This window comes from Heptranchias perlo, chromosome 9, assembly GCF_035084215.1.
Source record: "Heptranchias perlo isolate sHepPer1 chromosome 9, sHepPer1.hap1, whole genome shotgun sequence".
In the NCBI taxonomy this organism is placed as follows: Eukaryota; Metazoa; Chordata; class Chondrichthyes; order Hexanchiformes; family Hexanchidae; genus Heptranchias; species Heptranchias perlo.
The window spans coordinates 83,163,282-83,186,239 of record NC_090333.1 but is presented as its reverse complement, the minus strand read 5'-3'; positions in this window follow the sequence as shown (position 1 = coordinate 83,186,239).

Below are 22,958 nucleotides of genomic sequence, written 5' to 3'. Positions count from 1 at the left end.
ACAGAAACACAGAGAGAGACACTGACAGAAACACGGAGAGAGAGACACTGACAGAAACACAGAGACAGACACTGACAGAAACACAGAGACAGACACTGAGAGAAACACAGAGAGAGAGAGACTGACAGAAACACAGAGAGAGAGACACTGACAGAAACACAGAGAGAGAGAGACTGACAGAAACGCGGATGGGAGACACTGATGGAAACACAGAGAGAGAGACACTGACAGAAACACAGAGAGAGAGACACTGACAGGAATACAGAGAGACACTGACAGAAACACACTGAGAGAGACACTGACAGAAACACTGAGAGTGATACTGACAGAAACACTGAGAGTGATACTGACAGAAACACAGAGAGAGAGAAACTGACAGAAACACAGAGAGAGAGACACTGACAGAAACACACAAAATGAAACTGACAGAAACACAGAGAGAGACACTGACAGAAACACAACGAGAGACACTGACCGAAACACACAAAATAAAACTGACAGAAACATGGAGAGAAAGACACTGAAAGAAACACAGAGACAGACAGTGACAGAAACACACAGAGTGACACTGACAGAAAAATAAACAGAGACACTGACAGAAACTCAGAGAGACACTGACAGAAACACAGAGAGAGAGAGACTGACAGAAACACAGAGAGAGAGACACTGACAGAAACACAGAGAGAGAGACACTGACAGAAACACAGAGAGACACTGACAGAAACACAGAGAGAGAGAAACTGAGAGAAACACAGAGAGGGAGACACTGAGAGAAACACAGAGAGAGAGACACTGACAGAAACACAGAGAGAGAGACACTGACAGAAACACAGAGAGAGACACTGACAGAAACACAGAGAGAGAGACACTGACAGAAACACAGAGAGAGAGACACTGACAGAAACACAGAGAGAGACACTGACCGAAACACAGAGAGAGACACTGACAGAAACACAGAGAGGGAGACACTGAGAGAAACACAGAGAGAGACACTGACCGAAACACAGAGAGACAGACACTGACAGAAACACAGAGAGACAGACACTGACAGAAACACAGAGAGACAGACACTGACAGACACATGCAGAGAGACACTGACAGAAACACAGAGAGGGAGACACTGAGAGAAACACAGAGAGGGAGACACTGAGAGAAACACAGAGAGGGAGACACTGGGAGAAACACAGAGAGGGAGACACTGAGAGAAACACAGAGAGGGAGACACTGAGAGAAACACATAGAACGACACTGACAGAAACAAAGAAAGAGCGACACTGACAGAAACACAGAGAGAGAGAGACTGACAGAAACACAGAGAGAGAGACACTGACAGAAACACAGAGACAGACACTGAGAGAAACACAGAGAGGGAGACACTGAGAGAAACACAGAGAGGGAGACACTGAGAGAAACACAGAGAGAGAGACACTGAGAGAAACACACAGAACGACACTGACAGAAACACAGAGAGAGAGAGACTGACAGAAACACAGAGAGAGAGACACTGACAGAAACGCGGATGGGAGAGACTGATGGAAACAGAGAGAGTGACACTGCCAGAAACATAGAGAGGTACTGACAGAAACACGGAGAGAGATACTGACAGAAACACGGAGGGAGACACTGACAGAAACACGGAGAGAGACACTGACAGAAACACGGAGAGAGACACTGACAGAAAAATAAACAGAGACACTGACAGAAACTCACAGAGAGACACTGACAGAAACACAGTGTGAGAGACACTGACAGAAACACAGAGAGGGACACTGACAGAAACACAGTGTGAGAGACACTGACAGAAACACAGAGACAGACACTGACAGAAACACAGAGACAGACACTGAGAGAAACACAGAGAGCGAGACACTGAGAGAAACACAGAGAGCGTGACACTGACAGAAACACAGAGAGAGAGAGAGAGACACTGACAGAAACGCGGATGGGAGACACTGATGGAAACAGAGAGAGTGACACTGCCAGAAACATAGAGAGATACTGACAGAAACACGGAGAGAGATACTGACAGAAACACGGAGAGAGACAGTGACAGAAACACGGAGAGAGACAGTGACAGAAACACACAGAGTGACACTGACAGAAACACACAGAGAGACAGTGACAGAAACACACAGAGAGACAGTGACAGAAACACACAGAGTGACACTGACAGAAAAATAAACAGAGAAACTGACAGAAACACAGAGCGGGAGACACTGAGAGAAACAGAGAGAGAGAGAGACTGACAGAAACAGAGAGAGAGAGAGACTTACAGAAACACAGAGAGAGAGAGACTTACAGAAACACAGAGAGACAGACACTGACAGAAACGCGGATGGGAGACACTGACCGAAACACGGAGAGAGAGACACTGACAGAAACACGGAGAGAGAGGCACTGACAGAAACACGGAGAGAGAGGCACTGACAGAAACACGGAGAGAGACACTGACCGAAACACAGAGAGAGAGACACTGACCGAAACACAGTGAGAGAAACTGACAGAAACACAGAGAGAGACACTGACAGAAACACAGAGAGAGACACTGACAGAAACACAGAGAGAGACACTGACAGAAACACAGAGAGAGAGACTGACAGAAACACAGTGAGAGAAACTGACAGAAACACAGAGAGAGACACTGACAGAAACACAGAGAGAGACACTGACCGAAACACAGAGAGAGAGACACTGACAGAAACACAGTGAGAGAAACTGACAGAAACACAGAGAGAGACACTGACAGAAACACGGAGAGAGAGACACTGACAGAAACACAGTGAGAGACACTGACAGAAACACAGTGTGAGAGACACTGACAGAAACACAGAGACAGACACTGAGAGAAACACAGAGAGGGAGACACTGACAGAAACACAGAGAGAGAGACACTGACAGAAACACAGAGAGAGAGACACTGACAGAAACACAGAGAGAGAGACACTGACAGAAACACAGAGAGGGAGACACTGACAGAAACACAGAGAGAGAGACACTGACAGAAACACAGAGAGAGAGAGACTGACAGAAACACAGAGAGGGAGACACTGACAGAAACACAGCGCGAGAGAGACTGACAGAAACACAGAGAGAGAGACACTGACAGAAACACAGAGAGAGAGACACTGACAGAAACACAGAGAGAGAGACACTGACAGAAACGCAGAATGACACTGACAGAAACACAGAGAGACACTGACAGAAACAAAGAAAGAGCGACACTGACAGAAACACAGAGAGAGAGAGACTGACAGAAACACAGAGAGAGAGACACTGACAGAAACACAGAGAGAGAGACACTGACAGAAACACAGAGAGAGAGACACTGACAGAAACGCAGAATGACACTGACAGAAACACAGAGAGACACTGACAGAAACAAAGAAAGAGCGACACTGACAGAAACACAGAGAGAGAGAGACTGACAGAAACACAGAGAGAGAGAGACTGACAGAAACACAGAGAGAGAGACACTGACAGAAACACAGAGAGAGAGACACTGACAGAAACACAGAGAGAGAGACACTGACAGAAACACAGAGAGAGACACTGACAGAAACACAGAGAGAGACACTGACAGGAATACAGAGAGACACTGACAGAAACACACTGAGAGAGACACTGACAGAAACACTGAGAGTGATACTGACAGAAACACAGAGAGAGATACTGACAGAAACATAGAGTGAGAGAAACTGACAGAAACACAGAGAGAGAGAGAGACACTGACAGAAACACAGAGAGAGAGAGAGACACTGACAGAAACACAAAGAGAGACACTGACCGAAACACAAAAAATGAAACTGACAGAAACACAGAGAGAGATACTGACAGAAACATAGAGAGAGAGACACTGACAGAAACACAACGAGAGACACTGACCGAAACACACAAAATGAAACTGACAGAAACATGGAGAGAAAGACACTAACTGAGAGAAACACACAGAGAGACACTGATAGAAACACAGAGAGAGAGACACTGACAGAAACACAGAGAGAGAGACACTGACAGACACATACAGAGAGACACTGACAGAAACACAGAGACAGACAGTGACAGAAACACACAGAGTGACACTGACAGAAAAATAAACAGAGACACTGACAGAAACTCACAGAGAGACACTGACAGAAACACAGAGAGAGAGAGACTAACAGAAACACACAGATAGACACTGACAGAAACACAGAGAGAGAGACAGACGAAACATAGAGAGAGATACACTGACAGAAACACACAGATGGACACTGACAGAAACACAGAGAGAGAGACACTGACAGAAACGCAGAATGCCACTGACAGAAACTCATTGAGAGACACTGACAGAAACGCGGATGGGAGACACTGACCGAAACACGGAGAGAGAGACAGTGACAGAAACACAACGAGAGACACTGACAGAAACACAGAGAGACACTGACAGAAACACAGAGAGACACTGACAGAAACACAGAGAGACACTGACAGAAACACAGAGAGAGAGGGACATTGACAGAAACACAGAGAGACACTGACAGAAACACAGAGAGACACTGACAGAAACACAGAGAGACACTGACAGAAACAAAGAGAGAGAGGGACATTGACAGAAACACAGAGAGAGAGACACTGACAGGAATACAGAGAGACACTGACAGAAACACACTGAGAGAGACACTGACAGAAACACTGAGAGTGATACTGACAGAAACACAGAGAGAGATACTGACAGAAACATAGAGAGAGTGACACTGACAGGAATACAGAGAGACACTGACAGAAACACACTGAGAGAGACACTGACAGAAACACTGAGAGTGATACTGACCGAAACACAGAGAGAGATACTGACAGAAACACAGAGAGAGACTGACAGAAACACAGTGAGAGAAACTGACAGAAACACAGAGAGAGACACTGACAGAAACACAGAGAGAGACACTGACAGAAACACAGAGAGAGAGACACTGACAGAAACACAGTGAGAGAAACTGACAGAAACACAGAGAGAGACACTGACAGAAACACGGAGAGAGAGACACTGACAGAAACACATTAATAGAAACTGTCAGAAACACAGAGAGAGACACTGACAGAAACACAGAGAGAGAGAGACTGACAGAAACACAGAGAGAGAGAGACTGACAGAAACACAGAGAGAGAGAGACTTACAGAAACACAGAGAGAGTGAAACTGACAGAAACACAGAGAGAGAGACACTGACGAAACATAGAGAGAGAGAGACTTACAGAAACACAGAGAGAGAGAGATTTACAGAAACACAGAGAGAGAGACACTGACAGAAACACACAGATAGACACTGACAGAAACACAGAGAGAGAGACACTGACAGAAACGCAGAATGCCACTGACAGAAACTCATTGAGAGACACTGACAGAAACGCGGATGGGAGACACTGACCGAAACACGGAGAGAGAGAGACTGACAGAAACACGGAGAGAGAGAGACTGACAGAAACACAGTGAGAGAAACTGACAGAAACACAGAGAGAGAGGCACTGACAGAAACACAGAGAGAGACACTGACCGAAACACAGAGAGAGAAACTGACAGAAACACAGAGAGAGACACTGACAGAAACACGGAGAGAGAGACACTGACAGAAACACAGAGACAGACACTGACAGAAACACAGAGACAGACACTGAGAGAAACACAGAGAGAGAGAGACTGACAGAAACACAGAGAGAGAGACACTGACAGAAACACAGAGAGAGAGAGACTGACAGAAACGCGGATGGGAGACACTGATGGAAACACAGAGAGAGAGACACTGACAGAAACACAGAGAGAGAGACACTGACAGGAATACAGAGAGACACTGACAGAAACACACTGAGAGAGACACTGACAGAAACACTGAGAGTGATACTGACAGAAACACTGAGAGTGATACTGACAGAAACACAGAGAGAGAGAAACTGACAGAAACACAGAGAGAGAGACACTGACAGAAACACACAAAATGAAACTGACAGAAACACAGAGAGAGACACTGACAGAAACACAACGAGAGACACTGACCGAAACACACAAAATAAAACTGACAGAAACATGGAGAGAAAGACACTGAAAGAAACACAGAGACAGACAGTGACAGAAACACACAGAGTGACACTGACAGAAAAATAAACAGAGACACTGACAGAAACTCAGAGAGACACTGACAGAAACACAGAGAGAGAGAGACTGACAGAAACACAGAGAGAGAGACACTGACAGAAACACAGAGAGAGAGACACTGACAGAAACACAGAGAGACACTGACAGAAACACAGAGAGAGAGAAACTGAGAGAAACACAGAGAGGGAGACACTGAGAGAAACACAGAGAGAGAGACACTGACAGAAACACAGAGAGAGAGACACTGACAGAAACACAGAGAGAGACACTGACAGAAACACAGAGAGAGAGACACTGACAGAAACACAGAGAGAGAGACACTGACAGAAACACAGAGAGAGAGACACTGACAGAAACACAGAGAGGGAGACACTGAGAGAAACACAGAGAGAGACACTGACCGAAACACAGAGAGACAGACACTGACAGAAACACAGAGAGACAGACACTGACAGAAACACAGAGAGACAGACACTGACAGACACATGCAGAGAGACACTGACAGAAACACAGAGACAGACACTGAGATAAACACAGAGAGAGAGAGACTGACAGAAACACAGAGAGAGAGACACTGACAGAAACACAGAGAGAGAGAGACTGACAGAAACGCGGATGGGAGACACTGATGGAAACACAGAGAGAGAGACACTGACAGAAACACAGAGAGAGAGACACTGACAGGAATACAGAGAGACACTGACAGAAACACACTGAGAGAGACACTGACAGAAACACTGAGAGTGATACTGACAGAAACACTGAGAGTGATACTGACAGAAACACGGAGAGAGAGACACTGACAGAAACACAGAGAGAGAGACACTGACAGGAATACAGAGAGACACTGACAGAAACACACTGAGAGAGACACTGACAGAAACACTGAGAGTGATACTGACAGAAACACTGAGAGTGATACTGACAGAAACACAGAGAGGGAGACACTGACAGAAACACACAAAATGAAACTGACAGAAACACAGAGAGAGACACTGACAGAAACACAACGAGAGACACTGACAGAAACACAACGAGAGACACTGACCGAAACACACAAAATAAAACTGACAGAAACATGGAGAGAAAGACACTGAAAGAAACACAGAGACAGACAGTGACAGAAACACACAGAGTGACACTGACAGAAAAATAAACAGAGACACTGACAGAAACTCAGAGAGACACTGACAGAAACACAGAGAGAGAGAGACTGACAGAAACACAGAGAGAGAGACACTGACAGAAACACAGAGAGAGAGACACTGACAGAAACACAGAGAGACACTGACAGAAACACAGAGAGAGAGAAACTGAGAGAAACACAGAGAGACAGACACTGACAGAAACACAGAGAGACAGACACTGACAGACACATGCAGAGAGACACTGACAGAAACACAGAGAGGGAGACACTGAGAGAAACACAGAGAGGGAGACACTGGGAGAAACACAGAGAGGGAGACACTGAGAGAAACACAGAGAGGGAGACACTGAGAGAAACACATAGAACGACACTGACAGAAACAAAGAAAGAGCGACACTGACAGAAACACAGAGAGAGAGAGACTGACAGAAACACAGAGAGAGAGACACTGACAGAAACACAGAGACAGACACTGAGAGAAACACAGAGAGGGAGACACTGACAGAAACACAGAGAGGGAGACACTGAGAGAAACACAGAGAGGGAGACACTGAGAGAAACACAGAGAGGGAGACACTGAGAGAAACACAGAGAGAGAGACACTGAGAGAAACACACAGAACGACACTGACAGAAACACAGAGAGAGAGAGACTGACAGAAACACAGAGAGAGAGACACTGACAGAAACGCGGATGGGAGAGACTGATGGAAACAGAGAGAGTGACACTGCCAGAAACATAGAGAGGTACTGACAGAAACACGGAGAGAGATACTGACAGAAACACGGAGGGAGACACTGACAGAAACACGGAGAGAGACACTGACAGAAACACGGAGAGAGACACTGACAGAAACACGGAGAGAGACACTGACAGAAAAATAAACAGAGACACTGACAGAAACTCACAGAGAGACACTGACAGAAACACAGTGTGAGAGACACTGACAGAAACACAGAGAGGGACACTGACAGAAACACAGTGTGAGAGACACTGACAGAAACACAGAGACAGACACTGACAGAAACACAGAGACAGACACTGAGAGAAACACAGAGAGCGAGACACTGAGAGAAACACAGAGAGCGTGACACTGACAGAAACACAGAGAGAGAGAGAGAGACACTGACAGAAACGCGGATGGGAGACACTGATGGAAACAGAGAGAGTGACACTGCCAGAAACATAGAGAGATACTGACAGAAACACGGAGAGAGATACTGACAGAAACACGGAGAGAGACAGTGACAGAAACACGGAGAGAGACAGTGACAGAAACACACAGAGTGACACTGACAGAAACACACAGAGAGACAGTGACAGAAACACACAGAGAGACAGTGACAGAAACACACAGAGAGACAGTGACAGAAACACACACAGTGTCACTGACAGAAAAATAAACAGAGAAACTGACAGAAACACAGAGCGGGAGACACTGAGAGAAAGAGAGAGAGAGAGAGACTGACAGAAACAGAGAGAGAGAGAGACTTACAGAAACACAGAGAGAGAGAGACTGACAGAAACACAGAGAGACAGACACTGACAGAAACGCGGATGGGAGACACTGACCGAAACACGGAGAGAGAGACACTGACAGAAACACGGAGAGAGAGGCACTGACAGAAACACGGAGAGAGAGGCACTGACAGAAACACGGAGAGAGACACTGACAGAAACACAGAGAGAGACACTGACAGAAACACAGTGAGAGAAACTGACAGAAACACAGTGAGAGAAACTGACAGAAACACAGAGAGAGACACTGACAGAAACACAGAGAGAGACACTGACAGAAACACAGAGAGAGAGACTGACAGAAACACAGTGAGAGAAACTGACAGAAACACAGAGAGAGACACTGACAGAAACACAGAGAGAGACACTGACCGAAACACAGAGAGAGAGACACTGACAGAAACACAGTGAGAGAAACTGACAGAAACACAGAGAGAGACACTGACAGAAACACAGAGAGAGACACTGACAGAAACACGGAGAGAGAGACACTGACAGAAACACAGTGAGAGACACTGACAGAAACACAGTGTGAGAGACACTGACAGAAACACAGAGACAGACACTGAGAGAAACACAGAGAGGGAGACACTGACAGAAACACAGAGAGAGAGACACTGACAGAAACACAGAGAGAGAGACACTGACAGAAACACAGAGAGAGAGACACTGACAGAAACACAGAGAGGGAGACACTGACAGAAACACAGAGAGAGAGACACTGACAGAAACACAGAGAGAGAGAGACTGACAGAAACACAGAGAGGGAGACACTGACAGAAACACAGCGAGAGAGAGACTGACAGAAACACAGAGAGAGAGACACTGACAGAAACACAGAGAGAGAGACACTGACAGAAACACAGAGAGAGAGACACTGACAGAAACGCAGAATGACACTGACAGAAACACAGAGAGACACTGACAGAAACAAAGAAAGAGCGACACTGACAGAAACACAGAGAGAGAGAGAGACTGACAGAAACACAGAGAGAGAGACACTGACAGAAACACAGAGAGAGAGACACTGACAGAAACGCAGAATGACACTGACAGAAACACAGAGAGACACTGACAGAAACAAAGAAAGAGCGACACTGACAGAAACACAGAGAGAGAGAGACTGACAGAAACACAGAGAGAGAGAGACTGACAGAAACACAGAGAGAGAGAGACTGACAGAAACACAGAGAGAGAGACACTGACAGAAACACAGAGAGAGAGACACTGACAGAAACGCAGATGGGAGACACTAATGGAAACAGAGAGAGTGACACTGCCAGAAACTCACAGAGAGACACTGACAGAAACACAGAGAGAGAGAGACTGACAGAAACACGGAGAGAGATACTGACAGAAACACGGAGAGAGATACTGACAGAAACATAGAGAGAGACGCTGACAGAAACATCGAGAGAGACGCTGACAGAAACATCGAGAGAGACGCTGACAGAAACATAGAGAGAGACGCTGACAGAAACATAGAGAGAGACGCTGACAGAAACATAGAGAAAGACGCTGACAGAAACACAGAGAGAGACGCTGACAGAAACACAGAGAGAGACGCTGACAGAAACACACAGAATGAAACTGACAGAAACACAGAGAGAGAGACACTGAAAGAAACACAGAGAGAGAGACACTGACAGACACATACAGAGAGACACTGACAGAAACACAGAGAGGGAGACACTGAGAGAAACACAGAGAGGGAGACACTGAGAGAAACACAGAGAGGGAGACACTGAGAGAAACACAGAGAGGGAGAGACTGACAGAAACAAAGAAAGAGCGACACTGACAGAAACACAGAGAGAGAGAGAGACTGACAGAAACACAGAGAGAGAGACTGACAGAAACACAGAGAGAGAGAGACTGACAGAAACACAGAGAGAGAGACACTGACAGAAACACAGAGAGAGAGACACTGATAGAAACACAGAGAGAGAGAGACTGACAGAAACACAGAGAGAGACACTGACAGAAACACAGAGAGAGAGACACTGACAGAAACGCAGAATGACACTGACAGAAACAAAGAAAGAGCGACACTGACAGAAACACAGAGAGAGAGAGACTGACAGAAACACAGAGAGAGAGACACTGACAGAAACACAGAGAGAGAGACACTGACAGAAACGCAGAATGACACTGACAGAAACGCGGATGGGAGACACTGATGGAAACAGAGAGAGTGACACTGCCAGAAACATAGAGAGATACTGACAGAAACACGGAGAGAGATACTGACAGAAACACGGAGAGAGATACTGACAGAAACACGGAGAGAGATACTGACAGAAACACGGAGGGATACAGTGACAGAAACACACAGAGTGACACTGACAGAAAAATAAACAGAGACACTGACAGAAACTCACAGAGAGACACTGACAGAAACACAGTGTGAGAGACACTGACAGAAACACAGAGAGGGACACTGACAGAAACACAGTGTGAGAGACACTGACAGAAACACAGAGAGGGACACTGACAGAAACACAGAGAGGGAGACACTGAGAGAAACACAGAGAGCGTGACACTGACAGAAACACAGAGAGAGAGAGAGACACACTGACAGAAACGTGGATGGGAGACACTGATGGAAACAGAGAGAGTGACACTGCCAGATACATAGAGAGATACTGACAGAAACACGGAGAGAGATACTGACAGAAACACGGAGAGAGACACTGACAGAAACACGGAGAGAGACAGTGACAGAAACACACAGAGTGACAGTGACAGAAACACACAGAGTGACACTGACAGAAACACACAGAGAGACAGTGACAGAAACACACAGAGTGACACTGACACAAAAATAAACAGAGAAACTGACAGAAACACAGAGAGTGACACTGAGAGGAACACAGAGCGGGAGAGACTGAGAGAAACACACAGAGGGACACTGACAGAAACAAAGAAAGAGTGACACTGACAGAAACACAGAGAGAGAGAGACTGACAGAAACACAGAGAGAGACTTACAGAAACACAGAGAGAGAGAGAATTACAGAAACACAGAGAGAGTGAAACTGACAGAAACACAGTGTCAGAGACACTGACAGACACATACAGAGAGACAGAAACTGACAGAAACGCGGAGAGAGAGACACTGACAGAAACACGGAGAGAGAGGCACTGACAGAAACACAGTGAGAGAAACTGACAGAAACACAGAGAGAGACACTGACAGAAACACGGAGAGAGAGACACTGACAGAAACACAGTGAGAGACACTGACAGAAACACAGTGAGAGAAACTGACAGAAACACAGTGAGAGAAACTGACAGAAACACAGAGAGAGACACTGACAGAAACACAGAGAGAGACACTGACCGAAACACAGAGAGAGAGACACTGACAGAAACACAGTGAGAGAAACTGACAGAAACACAGAGAGAGACACTGACAGAAACACAGAGAGAGAGACACTGACAGAAACACAGTGAGAGAAACTGACAGAAACACAGAGAGAGACACTGACAGAAACACGGAGAGAGAGACACTGACAGAAACACAGTGAGAGACACTGACAGAAACACAGTGAGAGAAACTGACAGAAACACAGTGAGAGAAACTGACAGAAACACAGAGAGAGACACTGACAGAAACACAGAGAGAGACACTGACCGAAACACAGAGAGAGAGACACTGACAGAAACACGGAGAGAGAGGCACTGACAGAAACACGGAGAGAGACACTGACCAAAACACAGAGAGAGAGACACTGACAGAAACACAGTGAGAGAAACTGACAGAAACACAGAGAGAGACACTGACAGAAACACGGAGAGAGAGACACTGACAGAAACACAGTGAGAGACACTGACAGAAACACAGTGAGAGAAACTGACAGAAACACAGAGAGAGACACTGACAGAAACACAGAGAGAGACACTGACCGAAACACAGAGAGAGAGACACTGACAGAAACACAGTGAGAGAAACTGACAGAAACACAGAGAGAGACACTGACAGAAACACGGAGAGAGAGACACTGACAGAAACACAGTGAGAGACACTGACAGAAACACAGTGTGAGAGACACTGACAGAAACACAGAGACAGACACTGAGAGAAACACAGAGAGGGAGACACTGACAGAAACACAGAGAGAGAGACACTGACAGAAACACAGAGAGAGAGAGACTGACAGAAACACAGAGAGAGAGACACTGACAGAAACACAGAGATGGAGACACTGACAGAAACACAGAGAGAGAGACACTGACAGAAACACAGAGAGAGAGAGACTGACAGAAACACAGAGAGGGAGACACTGACAGAAACACAGAGAGAGAGAGACTGACAGAAACACAGAGAGAGAGACACTGACAGAAACACAGAGAGAGAGACACTGACAGAAACACAGAGAGAGAGACACTGACAGAAACGCAGAATGACACTAACAGAAACACAGAGAGACACTGACAGAAACAAAGAAAGAGCGACACTGACAGAAACACAGAGAGAGAGAGACTGACAGAAACACAGAGAGAGAGACACTGACAGAAACACAGAGAGAGAGACACTGACAGAAACACAGAGAGAGAGAGACACTGACAGAAACGCAGATGGGAGACACTGATGGAAACAGAGAGAGTGACACTGCCAGAAACTCACAGAGAGACACTGACAGAAACACAGAGAGAGAGAGACTGACAGAAACACGGAGAGAGATACTGACAGAAACACGGAGAGAGATACTGACAGAAACACGGAGAGAGATACTGACAGAAACACGGAGAGAGACAGTGACAGAAACACACAGAGTGACAGTGACAGAAACACACAGAGTGACACTGACAGAAACACACAGAGAGACAGTGACAGAAACACACAGAGTGACACTGACAGAAAAATAAACAGAGAAACTGACAGAAACACAGAGAGAGACACTGAGAGGAACACACACAGAGAGTGACACTGAGAGAAACACACAGAGGGACACTGACAGAAACAAAGAAAGAGTGACACTGACAGAAACACAGAGAGGGAGAGACTTACAGAAACTCAGAGAGAGAGAGACTTACAGAAACACAGAGAGAGTGAAACTGACAGAAACACAGTGTCAGAGACACTGACAGAAACACAGAGAGAGAGACACTGACAGAAACGCAGAATGCCACTGACAGAAACTCATTGAGAGACACTGACAGAAACGCGGATGGGAGACACTGACCGAAACACGGAGAGAGAGACACTGACCGAAACACGGAGAGAGGGACACTGACAGAAACACGGAGAGAGAGGCACTGACAGAAACACGGAGAGAGAGGCACTGACAGAAACACGGAGAGAGAGGCACTGACAGAAACACGGAGAGAGAGGCACTGACAGAAACACGGAGAGAGAAACTGACCGAAACACAGAGAGAGAGACACTGACAGAAAAACAGTGAGAGAAACTGACAGAAACACAGAGAGAGACACTGACAGAAACACAGAGAGAGACACTGACAGAAACACAGAGACAGACACTGAGAGAAACACACAGAGCGACACTGACAGAAACACAGAGAGAGAGAGACTGACAGAAACGCAGAATGACACTGACAGAAACGCGGATGGGAGACACTGATGGAAACAGAGAGAGTGACACTGCCAGCAACATAGAGAGATACTGACAGAAACACGGAGAGAGATACTGACAGAAACACGGAGAGAGATACTGACAGAAACACGGAGAGAGATACTGACAGAAACACAGAGAGACACTGACAGAAATACAGAGAGACACTGACAGAAATACAGAGAGACACTGACAGAAACACAGAGAGACACTGACAGAAACACACTGAGAGAGACACTGACAGAAACACAGAGAGAGATACTGACAGAAACATAGAGAGATACTGACAGAAACACGGAGAGAGACACTGACAGAAACACAGAGAGACACTGACAGAAATACAGAGAGACACTGACAGAAACACAGAGAGACACTGACAGAAACACACTGAGAGAGACACTGACAGAAACACAGAGAGAGATACTGACAGAAACATGGAGAGATACTGACAGAAACACGGAGAGAGACACTGACAGAAACACAGAGAGACACTGACAGAAATACAGAGAGACACTGACAGAAATACAGAGAGACACTGACAGAAACACAGAGAGACACTGACAGAAACACACTGAGAGAGACACTGACAGAAACACAGAGAGAGAGAGACTGACAGAAACAGAGAGAGAGAGACTGACAGAAAAACAGAGAGAGAGACACTGACAGAAACACAGTGAGAGAAACTGACAGAAACACAGAGAGAGACACTGACAGAAACACGGAGAGAGAGACACTGACAGAAACACATTAATAGAAACTGACAGAAACACAGAGAGAGAGACTGACAGAAACACAGAGAGAGAGACACTGACAGAAACACAGAGAGAGAGAGACTGACAGAAACACAGAGAGAGAGAGATTTACAGAAACACAGAGAGAGAGACACTGACAGAAACGCAGAATGCCACTGACAGAAACTCATTGAGAGACACTGACAGAAACGCGGATGGGAGACACTGACCGAAACACGGAGAGAGAGAGACTGACAGAAACACAGTGAGAGAAACTGACAGAAACACAGAGAGAGAGGCACTGACAGAAACACAGAGAGAGACACTGACCGAAACACAGAGAGAGAGACACTGACAGAAACACAGTGAGAGAAACTGACAGAAACACAGAGAGAGACACTGACAGAAACACGGAGAGAGAGACACTGACAGAAACACAGTGAGAGAGAGACACTGACAGAAACACAGAATGACACTGACAGAAACGCGGATGGGAGACACTAATGGAAACAGAGAGAGTGACACTGCCAGAAACAAAGAGAGATGCTGACAGAAACACGGAGATAGACACTGACAGAAACACAGAGAGACACTGACAGAAATACAGAGAGGCACTGACAGAAATACAGAGAGACACTGACAGAAATACAGAGAGACACTGACAGAAACACAGAGAGAGAGACACTGACAGGAATACAGAGAGACACTGACAGAAACACACTGAGAGAGACACTGACAGAAACACTGAGAGTGATACTGACAGAAACACTGAGAGTGATACTGACAGAAACACAGAGAGAGATGCTGACAGAAACATAGAGAGAGAGAAACTGACAGAAACACAGAGAGAGAGACACTGACAGAAACACACAAAATGAAACTGACAGAAACACAGAGAGAGATACTGACAGAAACATGGAGAGAGAGACACTGACAGAAACAAAGAGAGAGAGAGAGACACTGACAGAAACACAGAGAGAGAGACACTGACAGGAATACAGAGAGACACTGACAGAAACACAACGAGAGACACTGACCGAAACACACAAAATAAAACTGACAGAAACATGGAGAGAAAGACACTGACAGAAACACAGAGACAGACAGTGACAGAAACACACAGAGTGACACTGACAGAAAAATAAACAGAGACACTGACAGAAACTCAGAGAGACACTGACAGAAACACAGAGAGAGAGAGACTGACAGAAACACAGAGAGAGAGACACTGACAGAAACACAGAGAGAGAGACACTGACAGAAACACAGAGAGAGACACTGACCGAAACACAGAGAGACACTGACCGAAACACAGAGAGACACTGACAGAAACACAGAGAGGGAGACACTGAGAGAAACACAGAGAGAGAGACACTGACAGAAACACAGAGAGAGAGACACTGACAGAAACACAGAGAGAGACACTGACCGAAACACAGAGAGAGACACTGACAGAAACACAGAGAGAGAGACACTGACAGAAACACAGAGAGAGAGACACTGACAGAAACACAGAGAGAGAGACACTGACAGAAACACAGAGAGAGACACTGACCGAAACACAGAGAGACACTGACCGAAACACAGAGAGGGAGACACTGAGAGAAACACAGAGAGAGAGACACTGACAGAAACACAGAGAGAGAGACACTGACAGAAACACAGAGAGAGACACTGACCGAAACACAGAGAGACAGACACTGACAGAAACACAGAGAGACAGACACTGACAGACACATGCAGAGAGACACTGACAGAAACACAGAGAGGGAGACACTGAGAGAAACACAGAGAGGGAGACACTGAGAGAAACACAGAGAGGGAGACACTGAGAGAAACACATAGAACGACACTGACAGAAACAAAGAAAGAGCGACACTGACAGAAACACAGAGAGAGAGAGACTGACAGAAACACAGAGAGAGAGACACTGACAGAAACACAGAGACAGACACTGAGAGAAACACAGAGAGGGAGACACTGACAGAAACACAGAGAGGGAGACACTGAGAGAAACACAGCGAGGGAGACACTGAGAGAAACAGAGAGAGGGAGACACTGAGAGAAACACACAGAACGACACTGACAGAAACACAGAGAGAGAGAGACTGACAGAAACACAGAGAGAGAGACACTGACAGAAACGCGGATGGGAGAGAGTGATGGAAACAGAGAGAGTGACACTGCCAGAAACATAGAGAGGTACTGACAGAAACACGGAGAGAGATACTGACAGAAACACGGAGAGAGACACTGACAGAAACACACAGAGTGACACTGACAGAAAAATAAACAGAGACACTGACAGAAACACAGAGAGAGAAACTGACAGAAACACAGTGTGAGAGACACTGACAGAAACACAGAGACAGACACTGACAGAAACACAGAGAGAGAGACATTGACAGAAACACAGAGAGAGATACTGACAGAAACACGGAGAGAGACACTGACAGAAACACAGAGAGAGAGAGACACTGACAGAAACACAGAGAGGGACACTGACAGAAACACAGAGAGACACTGACTGAAACACAGAGAGACACTGACAGAAACACAGAGAGACACTGACAGAAACACAGAGAGAGAGACACTGACAGAAACACAGAGAGAGAGACATTGACAGAAACGCGGAATGCCACTTACAGAAACTCATTGAGAGACACTGACAGAAACGCGGATGGGAGACACTGACCGAAACACGGAGAGAGAGACACTGACCGAAACACGGAGAGAGGGACACTGACAGAAACACAGAGAGGGACACTGACAGAAACACGGAGAGAGAGACACTGACAGAAACACAGAGAGACACTGACAGAAAAACAGAAAGAGACACTGAGGGAAACACACAGAGCGACACTGACAGAAACAAAGAAAGAGTGACACTGACAGAAACACAGTGAGAGAAACTGACAGAAACACAGTGAGAGAAACTGACAGAAACACAGAGAGAGACACTGACAGAAACACAGAGAGAGACACTGACCGAAACACAGAGAGAGAGACACTGACAGAAACACAGTGAGAGAAACTGACAGAAACACAGAGAGAGACACTGACAGAAACACAGAGAGAGAGACACTGACAGAAACACAGTGAGAGAAACTGACAGAAACACAGAGAGAGACACTGACAGAAACACGGAGAGAGAGACACTGACAGAAACACAGTGAGAGACACTGACAGAAACACAGTGAGAGAAACTGACAGAAACACAGTGAGAGAAACTGACAGAAACACAGAGAGAGACACTGACAGAAACACAGAGAGAGACACTGACCGAAACACAGAGAGAGAGACACTGACAGAAACACGGAGAGAGAGGCACTGACAGAAACACGGAGAGAGACACTGACCAAAACACAGAGAGAGAGACACTGACAGAAACACAGTGAGAGAAACTGACAGAAACACAGAGAGAGACACTGACAGAAACACGGAGAGAGAGACACTGACAGAAACACAGTGAGAGACACTGACAGAAACACAGTGAGAGAAACTGACAGAAACACAGAGAGAGACACTGACAGAAACACAGAGAGAGACACTGACCGAAACACAGAGAGAGAGACACTGACAGAAACACAGTGAGAGAAACTGACAGAAACACAGAGAGAGACACTGACAGAAACACGGAGAGAGAGACACTGACAGAAACACAGTGAGAGACACTGACAGAAACACAGTGTGAGAGACACTGACAGAAACACAGAGACAGACACTGAGAGAAACACAGAGAGGGAGACACTGACAGAAACACAGAGAGAGAGACACTGACAGAAACACAGAGAGAGAGAGACTGACAGAAACACAGAGAGAGAGACACTGACAGAAACACAGAGATGGAGACACTGACAGAAACACAGAGAGAGAGACACTGACAGAAACACAGAGAGAGAGAGACTGACAGAAACACAGAGAGGGAGACACTGACAGAAACACAGAGAGAGAGAGACTGACAGAAACACAGAGAGAGAGACACTGACAGAAACACAGAGAGAGAGACACTGACAGAAACACAGAGAGAGAGACACTGACAGAAACGCAGAATGACACTAACAGAAACACAGAGAGACACTGACAGAAACAAAGAAAGAGCGACACTGACAGAAACACAGAGAGAGAGAGACTGACAGAAACACAGAGAGAGAGACACTGACAGAAACACAGAGAGAGAGACACTGACAGAAACACAGAGAGAGAGAGACACTGACAGAAACGCAGATGGGAGACACTGATGGAAACAGAGAGAGTGACACTGCCAGAAACTCACAGAGAGACACTGACAGAAACACAGAGAGAGAGAGACTGACAGAAACACGGAGAGAGATACTGACAGAAACACGGAGAGAGATACTGACAGAAACACGGAGAGAGATACTGACAGAAACACGGAGAGAGACAGTGACAGAAACACACAGAGTGACAGTGACAGAAACACACAGAGTGACACTGACAGAAACACACAGAGAGACAGTGACAGAAACACACAGAGTGACACTGACAGAAAAATAAACAGAGAAACTGACAGAAACACAGAGAGAGACACTGAGAGGAACACACACAGAGAGTGACACTGAGAGAAACACACAGAGGGACACTGACAGAAACAAAGAAAGAGTGACACTGACAGAAACACAGAGAGGGAGAGACTTACAGAAACTCAGAGAGAGAGAGACTTACAGAAACACAGAGAGAGTGAAACTGACAGAAACACAGTGTCAGAGACACTGACAGAAACACAGAGAGAGAGACACTGACAGAAACGCAGAATGCCACTGACAGAAACTCATTGAGAGACACTGACAGAAACGCGGATGGGAGACACTGACCGAAACACGGAGAGAGAGACACTGACCGAAACACGGAGAGAGGGACACTGACAGAAACACGGAGAGAGAGGCACTGACAGAAACACGGAGAGAGAGGCACTGACAGAAACACGGAGAGAGAGGCACTGACAGAAACACGGAGAGAGAGGCACTGACAGAAACACGGAGAGAGAAACTGACCGAAACACAGAGAGAGAGACACTGACAGAAAAACAGTGAGAGAAACTGACAGAAACACAGAGAGAGACACTGACAGAAACACAGAGAGAGACACTGACAGAAACACAGAGACAGACACTGAGAGAAACACACAGAGCGACACTGACAGAAACACAGAGAGAGAGAGACTGACAGAAACGCAGAATGACACTGACAGAAACGCGGATGGGAGACACTGATGGAAACAGAGAGAGTGACACTGCCAGCAACATAGAGAGATACTGACAGAAACACGGAGAGAGATACTGACAGAAACACGGAGAGAGATACTGACAGAAACACGGAGAGAGATACTGACAGAAACACAGAGAGACACTGACAGAAATACAGAGAGACACTGACAGAAATACAGAGAGACACTGACAGAAACACAGAGAGACACTGACAGAAACACACTGAGAGAGACACTGACAGAAACACAGAGAGAGATACTGACAGAAACATAGAGAGATACTGACAGAAACACGGAGAGAGACACTGACAGAAACACAGAGAGACACTGACAGAAATACAGAGAGACACTGACAGAAACACAGAGAGACACTGACAGAAACACACTGAGAGAGACACTGACAGAAACACAGAGAGAGATACTGACAGAAACATGGAGAGATACTGACAGAAACACGGAGAGAGACACTGACAGAAACACAGAGAGACACTGACAGAAATACAGAGAGACACTGACAGAAATACAGAGAGACACTGACAGAAACACAGAGAGACACTGACAGAAACACACTGAGAGAGACACTGACAGAAACACAGAGAGAGAGAGACTGACAGAAACAGAGAGAGAGAGACTGACAGAAAAACAGAGAGAGAGACACTGACAGAAACACAGTGAGAGAAACTGACAGAAACACAGAGAGAGACACTGACAGAAACACGGAGAGAGAGACACTGACAGAAACACATTAATAGAAACTGACAGAAACACAGAGAGAGAGACTGACAGAAACACAGAGAGAGAGACACTGACAGAAACACAGAGAGAGAGAGACTGACAGAAACACAGAGAGAGAGAGATTTACAGAAACACAGAGAGAGAGACACTGACAGAAACGCAGAATGCCACTGACAGAAACTCATTGAGAGACACTGACAGAAACGCGGATGGGAGACACTGACCGAAACACGGAGAGAGAGAGACTGACAGAAACACAGTGAGAGAAACTGACAGAAACACAGAGAGAGAGGCACTGACAGAAACACAGAGAGAGACACTGACCGAAACACAGAGAGAGAGACACTGACAGAAACACAGTGAGAGAAACTGACAGAAACACAGAGAGAGACACTGACAGAAACACGGAGAGAGAGACACTGACAGAAACACAGTGAGAGAGAGACACTGACAGAAACACAGAATGACACTGACAGAAACGCGGATGGGAGACACTAATGGAAACAGAGAGAGTGACACTGCCAGAAACAAAGAGAGATGCTGACAGAAACACGGAGATAGACACTGACAGAAACACAGAGAGACACTGACAGAAATACAGAGAGGCACTGACAGAAATACAGAGAGACACTGACAGAAATACAGAGAGACACTGACAGAAACACAGAGAGAGAGACACTGACAGGAATACAGAGAGACACTGACAGAAACACACTGAGAGAGACACTGACAGAAACACTGAGAGTGATACTGACAGAAACACTGAGAGTGATACTGACAGAAACACAGAGAGAGATGCTGACAGAAACATAGAGAGAGAGAAACTGACAGAAACACAGAGAGAGAGACACTGACAGAAACACACAAAATGAAACTGACAGAAACACAGAGAGAGATACTGACAGAAACATGGAGAGAGAGACACTGACAGAAACAAAGAGAGAGAGAGAGACACTGACAGAAACACAGAGAGAGAGACACTGACAGGAATACAGAGAGACACTGACAGAAACACACTGAGAGAGACACTGACAGAAACACTGAGAGTGATACTGACAGAAACACAGAGAGAGATACTGACAGAAACATAGAGAGAGTGACACTGACAGGAATACAGAGAGACATTGACAGAAACACACTGAGAGAGACACTGACAGAAACACGGAGAGAGACACTGACCGAAACACAGAGAGAGACACTGACAGAAACACAGAGAGAGAGACTGACAGAAACACAGAGAGAGACACTGACAGAAACACAGAGAGAGACTGACAGAAACACAGTGAGAGAAACTGACAGAAACACAGTGAGAGAAACTGACAGAAACACAGAGAGAGACACTGACAGAAACACAGAGAGAGAGACACTGACAGAAACACATTGAGAGAAACTGACAGAAACACAGAGAGAGACACTGACAGAAACACGGAGAGAGAGACACTGACAGAAACACAGTGAGAGAGAGACACTGACAGAAACACAGAATGACACTGACAGAAACGCGGATGGGAGACACTAATGGAAACAGAGAGAGTGACACTGCCAGAAACAAAGAGAGATGCTGACAGAAACACGGAGATAGACACTGACAGAAACACAGAGAGACACTGACAGAAATACAGAGAGGCACTGACAGAAATACAGAGAGACACTGACAGAAATACAGAGAGACACTGACAGAAACACAGAGAGAGAGACACTGACAGGAATACAGAGAGACACTGACAGAAACACACTGAGAGAGACACTGACAGAAACACTGAGAGTGATACTGACAGAAACACTGAGAGTGATACTGACAGAAACACAGAGAGAGATGCTGACAGAAACATAGAGAGAGAGAAACTGACAGAAACACAGAGAGAGAGACACTGACAGAAACACACAAAATGAAACTGA